The sequence below is a fragment of the Etheostoma cragini genome, chromosome 12, assembly GCF_013103735.1.
Source record: "Etheostoma cragini isolate CJK2018 chromosome 12, CSU_Ecrag_1.0, whole genome shotgun sequence".
In the NCBI taxonomy this organism is placed as follows: domain Eukaryota; kingdom Metazoa; phylum Chordata; class Actinopteri; order Perciformes; family Percidae; genus Etheostoma; species Etheostoma cragini.
Window position 1 is genome coordinate 22,609,306 of NC_048418.1, and position 6,899 is coordinate 22,616,204.

At 41.8% G+C, this 6,899-nt stretch overlaps 1 protein-coding gene across 1 annotated transcript in view; it reads right to left on the reverse strand.

Moving 5' to 3' along the window:
• Nucleotides 1–4,381: 4,381 nt before the first annotated feature.
• Nucleotides 4,382–6,899, reverse strand: part of LOC117954147 (sodium- and chloride-dependent GABA transporter 3-like) — a 24,478-nt gene continuing 21,960 nt past the window's right edge. Inside the window, exon 9 of the mRNA XM_034887715.1 lies at nucleotides 4,382–4,392. The gene's annotated coding sequence lies outside the window, so the exon portion shown is untranslated. The remainder of the gene's footprint in view (nucleotides 4,393–6,899) is intronic.

The window sequence follows — 6,899 nt, forward strand, 5'->3', positions numbered from 1 at the left end:
AACGAGCAGTTGGACAGGTGTACCTAATAAAGTGGCCGGTGAGTGTATATATATATATATATATATATATATATATTATTATATATGTAATTTATAAAAGGTTTCTAGTTTCAGTGTATTGGAATATATATGTAATTTGTAAATGTTTCTAGTGTCAGTGTATTGGATTATATATGTAATTTATAAAAGGTTTCTAGTGTCAGTGTATTGGATTATATCTGTAATCTATAAAGGTTTCTAGTGTCAGTGGACCTTTTTTCACCAAGCTGCTTGGCAATTTCCCCATAGTCCTTTCCAGCCTTGTGGAGGTGCACAATTTTGTCTCTAGTGTCTTTGGACAGCTCTTTGGTCTTGGCCATGTTAGTAGTTGGATTCTTACTGATTGTATGGGGTGGACAGGTGTCTTTATGCAGCTAACGACCTCAAACAGGTGCATCTAATTTAGGATAATAAATGGAGTGGAGGTGGACATTTTGAAGGCAGACCAACAGGTCTTTGAGGGTCAGAATTCTATCTGATAGTGTCATGGGCTATTTTCAATTCAGCTTAACAATCCCAAGAAACTCCAGGACACAGTTGATTCATTTCCATGAAGTTTACTGGGAATTTTGTGAAACTGCAATACAATACAATGAGAAGTCTATATTATAAATCAAACCCAAATGCACAATATCAGTGTAAATAGCGCCGCTTAGCTTGCATGGCGCTATAGCCTATATGACACATATAATGCAGTTATAGCTAGCAAAAACAACAACAGCAAGAAACATAAGCTAACTTGGCCTAGGAAAAACAAACTAGCTTCTTAGCTGCCTCAATATGATTACAAAACCAACGACGAGCAATAACCTACTGTTACACGATGAGAAATACTCACAGACGTTGCCTAAGCAAAAGGGGAGAAGGAAAAGCGATCCACTTAGGAACAGACGACAAGTAGAGCTCATACATTCCTGTAACTGATAAAAAATTTAAATTTTACTTTCTATTTCCCAACATGCACTGGTACTGTGTTGCTATGGTTACAAAGATAAACAAACCACTCTAAACTGCCGAAACAAAATAGAAGACACATTTTTAAGCGGCATGACAGATAGACAGGTGTTCAAATACTTATTTGCAGCTGTATCATACAAATAAATAGTTAAACAATCATACATTGTGATTTCTAGATTTTTTTTTTTGATTTTGTCTTTCACAGTGGATATGCACCTACGATGACAATTTCTGACCCCTCCGTGATTTCTAATTGGGAGAACTTGCAAAATAGCAGGGTGTTCAAATACTTATTTTACTTATTTTTCTAGTATCAGTGTATTGGCCATGCAGTGGCTGCGTGAGCTTTCGCCTGGCGGACAGCCGCCACGTCAAAGTGGCTAAAGCGTCTAAAAGCTTCCCCGTATTTTTTGACCAGCGTCCTTGGCAGGGGGGGGGGGGGGGGGGGGGGGGGGGGGGGGGGGGGGGGCAGCTCAAGTCAGCGGCGGTGTGAACACACGGTTGGGATTTTTCTCCTCCATTTTTCTTCTCCGCGTAAAAGTCACGCTGCAGCCTAAACCGTACATAGTGGCGTTGTGCCATTTTCAGGACTGGTCCACAACTCCGCAAAGTCCTCGAGACGGGTATGGCTGCAGCCTGGAGCGTCCCATGTCATCCGTCCCGTCTGATGCGGTCCCTTCTCATGCGGAGGTGTGTCCAACGGCAAATTCAGAGGGTCAAAAATACGAAATTGCGAATAATTTTCCAGATGGAGTCACGGGTAAATTCGTGGCCACATTTGTTGCAATCAATTGAAAAACGTTAATAACTGTTAAAGTAACAATTTTGCCATACATATAGTTAGCTCATTTCTGAATGTTGTTCCATATTAAACGTGGCTGCATCTGATGAAACTTGCATCAGTGACGCAGCCGTTTCAGCCAACTAACGGCAGCATTTCCTGAGTAGAAATCCACGATCTGCACACACAGCAACAAGACTACAACAATAAACATGTTACACTCTTTCCAAGACTTTTTAATTTTATATTCTATATGGTTTTCTATTTTGTTTTCTTCACCGGGACATTGCTGCAAATACAACTGCTTATCAGCATGGCAAGAGCATTCGACTTTATAGCTCTACTGGCGCTGCCTCGGCTATCGGGTCTAGACCCGATAGTAGAACGCCGTTGTATTTACCGCGGCCTCGGCTGTCGGGTCTCTGAGACCTGGGGCAGAACGCGGTTGTATTTACCGCGGCCTCGGCTGTCGGGTCTCTGGGACCCGGGACAGAATGCCGTTGGGTCTCTGAGACCCGGGGCAGAGCGCGGTTGTATTTACCGCGGCCTCGGCGGGTCTCTGAGACCTGCGGCAGAACGCGGTTGTATTTACCGCGGCCTCGGCTGCCGGGTCTCTGGGACGCGGGGCAGAACGCGGTTGTATTTACCACGGCCGCGGCTGTCGGGTCTCTGGGACCCGGGGCAGAACGCGGTTGTATTTACCGCGGCCTCGGCTGTCGATCTCTGGGACCCGGGGACGAACGCAGTTGTATTTACCGCGGCCTCGGCTGTCGGGTCCCTGGGACCCAGGGCAGAACGCGGTTGTATTTACCGCGGCCTCGGCTGTCGGGTCTCTGGAACCCGGGGAAGAATGCGGTCGCGGGTCTCTGAGACCCGGGGCAGAATGCGGTTGTATTTACCACGGCCTCGGCTGTCGGGTCCCTGGGACCCGGGGCAGAACGCGGTTGTATTTACCGCGGCCTCGGCCTTCGGGTCTCTGGTACCCGTCCTACATTCGACTGCGTATCTTTGCTGCCCCGGCCTTGGGCCAGAATGGGATAGTATTTTTCTTCCACTTCCGCGCCATGATAGTTGACGTGAGCTTTTACTTTGAAAAGTAAGAGAGATGTAGTATTTTTTCCAGATGCAAGCTCTTAGAAACTCGGAGATGGCAGAAGGATTCTTTTAGTTTGTCGATAATCTGCAATTATTTTATAGACTGACATATATTTTAAGTGTTTTTATTCATCAGTTTAGATAGTCTGCATTTATCCAATAGATATGTTTAGTTAAAAAAAACATATTTTATTTATTTGTATGATTGCCGTTACTTAAACAGTAACGGCAGCCATGCAAGTGAATATTTTATTCATCAAATGAATAAAATACTTTTAATATATTTTAAGTATTTTATTCATGATAGTTGACGCAGGCTTATTTTATTCCAGACGATAGTCTGCATTTATCTTGTCAACACAAGCATAACATTCAGAAATGAGCAAACTATATATATGGCAAAATTGTTACTGTGACAGTTTTAAACGGGTTTTCAATTGATTGCAACAAATGTAGTCACAAATTTACCCGTGACCCCATCTGGAAAATTATTCGCGATTTCGTATTTTTGACCCTCTTGATTTACCGTTGGACACAACTCCGCATGAGACGGGACCACATGAGACGGGATGGATGACATGGGACGCTCCAGGCTGCAGCCATATACTCTTGAAGACCTCAGACGAAATAACTGACGTACTTCCACCACTAGGTGGCGCTATGGCACAAAAAAACACGCTTGGCCCTATAACTCCCAAACCGTACATCGGAAATTTAAAAACCATATATCCACACGTTTCATGGATCCAAGTGATAAGACTTTTATGAGGATGTTTTATTGTTGTTTTATTGAATATATTCTTTTTTTTTGCCATTGTGAGTTGGTTTGGGTCCCTCACACTTAAAAACAAGAACAGACTTCAATATATAGTTAAAGTGTGTGGCAAGATTTCCCAAAACCCTCTGATTTAAACTCTGTCTATGAGACAAGGTCCCTCAAGAAGGCCCAGTCAGTCCTAGCCAACCCTAGTCACCCCCTGAACAGCTGTTTCATCTTGTTGCCGTCTGACCGGAGATTCAGTCTGCCTAAATGTAGGACAAACAGACATAAAAACTCTTTTGTCCCAGCTGCTATAGGCTTTTTCAACAAGTCAATGTGAGGTGTGGTCTTTGTTTTTGTTGGCTTTTTATTTATTTTTAGATGTATGGCTGTTGTTTTGTATAACCTGTGTGTTACATGTTGCTGCACAACAAATTGCCCCTCGGGGATAATAAAGACTCTTGAACCTTGAACCTTGAATTGAATTTTGTGATATAGACCATGCCCATTTCCGCCTAGACGTTTATGTGTAACAAATTGCAATTTATCTAAAACCTTTTTCCAATTCCTCCTACAACGTGCAATTGATCTGCACAAAACTTGGCAAATATTATCTCCAGAGCGACCTGACAAAAAGGTGTAAAAAGATTTTTTATAGAATAAAATATGCGCATATTACACTCAAACAGATTTGTGTCGTTAACTATGAAAACACCAACTTTGCCGTTTTTCGGCCAAAGTAAATGCTGTCAAAGCCAAACTTTGGATTATTCCTTGATATGAATCTTTGAGGCTCTAAAACAAATTTCACGAACATTGGCCACTAGGGACGCTACAAATACAAAAAGTTTACATCTCATCAACGGCTCATACAAATTTCTTTAAGGGTACCATCTAGGGCCACTCCTGAGGTGCCCCTTACAATGGGGTAATGATTGGTTCAATTGGGCGTGGCCTATGGGACCAAGATCGGATTAACCACTTACACTAACGTAAATTACCTTACATTAACAGGGTAGATGTACCATGGGTAGATGACCTGACTTACCAAACATTGTGTTAACCACTAGGGGGCGCTACAATTACGTAAAACATGTTGTTGCCTATAACTCCCGCAATAGACATCACACATTAAAAATCTTCTCTTTTCCTCCTCCTCTCCGTGACCTTTTTGACCGAGGCCTAAACATTCCTACTTGAAAAAATACTCTCACACAGGACTCACACAATACGTACTTTAACATATTAGCCTATATGACAGCTCCACGTAAAATACATGTCTTAAAAAATAGAAATACAATCTTCAATACATGTTCATGTATTTTCCTCAGAGCTGGCAGTGTAATAAGTATGAATTAATCATATATAAATCTGTATTCATCGTCAGGTTGTGGGAGGAGCTGTTGGAATGTCGTTTGCACTTCCTGAGTTCATTAACAACTGGAGGGAACTGATTGAGAATAATCATGTGACTGAAGCGAGCCAATCACTGAGAGATACAGCCAACGCTATTCTGGAGATGACTCGGATACTGAGGGGACAGTTTGACGACGTGAAGTAGGAAACTTTCTGTCTCCTTAAAAGTGTTGAAGAGATCCCCCCACCCCCTTCTGTGGTATGTGGAATGATACTTAATGTATATTCACTTATTTCGTTCACAGGAGGAAATTAAAGAGACAGGAAGAAGAAGAAAAGCTCAAGAAGAAACAGGTAGAAGAAGAAAAGCTCAGGAAGAAACAAGTAGAAGAAGAAAAGCTCAGGAAGAAACAGGAAGAAGAAGAAAAGCTCAGGAAGAAAAAGGTAGAAGAAGAACAGCTCAGAAAGAAACATATAGAAGAAGAAAATCTCAGGAAGAAACAGGAAGGAGAAGAAAAGCTCAGGAAGAAACAAGTAGAAGAAGAAAAGCTCAGAAAGAAACGGGAAGAAGAAGAGAATCTCAAGAAGAAACGGGAAGAAGAAGAAAAGCTCAGGAAGAAACAGGAAGAAGAAGAAAAGCACAGGAAGAAACAAGTAGAAGAAGAAAAGCTCCGGATGAAACAGGTAGAAGAAGAAAAGCTCAGGAAGAAACGGGAAGAAGAAGAAAAGCTCCGGATGAAACAGGTAGAAGAAGAAAAGCTCAGGAAGAAACAGGTAGAAAAAGAACAGCTAAGGAAGAAACCAGTAGAAGAACACAAGATAAGGATGAAAAAGGAAGAAGAAGAAAAGCTCAGGAAGAAACAGGAAGAAGAAGAAAAGCTCAGGAAGAAACAAGTAGAAGAAGAAAAGCTCAGAAAGAAACGGGAAGAAGAAGAAAATCTCAAGAAAAAACGGGAAGAAGAAGAAAAGCTCCGGATGAAACAGGTAGAAGAAGAACAGCTAAGGAAGAAACCAGTAGAAGAAGACAAGATAAGGATGAAAAAGGAAGAAGAAGAAAAGCTCAGGAAGAAACAGGTAGAAGAAGAACAGCTAAGGAAGAAACCAGTAGAAGAAGACAAGATAAGGATGAAAAAGGAAGAAGAAGAAAAGCTTAGGAAGAAACAGGAAGAAGGAAAGCTCAGGAGGAAACGGGAAGAAGAAGAAAAGCTCAGTAAGAAATGGGTAGAAGAAGAAATGGTCAGGAAGAAAGGGGAAGAAGAAGAAAAGCTCAGGAAGAAATGGGAAGAAGAAGAAAAGCTCAGGAAGAAACGGGTGGAAGAAGAAAAGTTCAGGAAGAAACAGGAAGAAGAACAGCTCAGGAAGGAACCAGTAGAAGAAGAAAAGATAAGGATGAAACAGGTAGAAGAAGAAATGCTCAGGAAGAAACGGGAAGAAGAAGGAAAGCTCAGGAAGAAACCGGAAGAAGAAAAGATCAGAAAGAAACATATAGAAGAAGAAAAGCTCAGGAAGAAGCAGGAAGGAGAAGAAAAGCTCAGGAAGAAACAAGTAGAAGAAGAAAAGCTCAGGAAGAAACAGGAAGAAGAAAAGCTCAGGAAGAAACAGGAAGAAGAAGAAAAGCACAGGAAGAAACAAGTAGAAGAAGAAAAGCTCCGGATGAAACAGGTAGAAGAAGAAAAGCTCAGGAAGAAACGGGAAGAAGAAGAAAAGCTCCGGATGAAACAGGTAGAAGAAGAAAAGCTCAGGAAGAAACAGGTAGAAGAAGAACAGCTAAGGAAGAAACCAGTAGAAGAAAACAAGATAAGGATGAAAAAGGAAGAAGAAGAAAAGCTTAGTAAGAAACAGGAAGAAGGAAAGCTCAGGAGGAAACGGGAAGAAGAAGAAAAGCTCAGTAAGAAATGGGTAGAAGAAGAA